Raw genomic sequence first — 1,084 nt, 5'->3', positions numbered from 1 at the left:
CCTTCCTTCCTTCCTTCCTTCCTTCCTTCCTTCCTTCCTTCCTTCCTTCCTTCCTTCCTTTGAATTGCAAGACAACATGCTTACTTTTTTGTTGGGTACCAGTGCTTTGCATAGTTGAATAAACATTTCTGGTTTCCTCTTTCTAGCCTCAAGTGCAGGCCTGGCTTCCTGGGAAGATTCTACAACAGAGACAAGGATATTCTGCTGATACTCAACCCTTTTGTACCAACAAAAGTGCGTTGTGTTCACTGCTTGAAATTACCATTAACAGAGATTGTCCTTGATCTGAGTAGTTTAAGCCCTCTGGGTCTTGGCACAATTTGTATCCCAGATTAATTAGTTGATGTGTATAAGGCACTTTGAAGATGGAAAACTTTTTGAAAGTACAAAGTCATGTAGTAACAATGATCATTATATACAGATGAGTTCCAAATCTAGCCATCATGCTTGGACAAAGCAATCTGGCTTCCGACTGACAGCGGCAAGGTCCTGGATCTGAGGGTTCCTTGAAAGGTATACAATGCAGCTATTCTCCTGCTACCTGAGACATGTTCAAGACACTAGAAATCAATGAAGTACTCCTGCTATCTGAAATATGTCTAAGATAGTAGAAAAATGTATTTTTAACATGTGGTGTATGTGTGTGAATGTGTGTGTGTGTGTGTGTGTGTGTGTGTGTGTGTGTGTAGGTACATGTGGAGAGCATAGATCAACCATGGCTGTCATTCTTTAGGTTGTTGCCTACCTTGTCTTTGAGACTGAGTTTGTCAGAAGCCTGGAACGCAACTAGTAAGCTAGGCTCTCTAATTACCGAGCACCCAGGGATCCATTGATCTCTATGTCCTCACCACTTCTAGGCCTCTAATTGTGTTACTGGTGTGCACAATTAATTGTGTTAATTACTTTTCCGTAGCTGTGTTAAAACACCATGGCTGAACAAGATTTATGGAAGAAAGAGTTTATTTTGGCTTATAATTCCATAGGGGGAGTCTGTAATGGTAAAGAAGGAATGTCATGGGGTATGCAGAACAGGAAGCTATGATACCACAACACCCCCCACCACACACACACACACACACACACA

Source organism: Mus pahari, chromosome 7 (genome assembly GCF_900095145.1).
Source record: "Mus pahari chromosome 7, PAHARI_EIJ_v1.1, whole genome shotgun sequence".
Taxonomy (NCBI): Eukaryota; Metazoa; Chordata; class Mammalia; order Rodentia; family Muridae; genus Mus; species Mus pahari.
The sequence above is the reverse complement of the archived record's forward strand: the minus strand, read 5'-3'. Positions refer to the sequence as shown.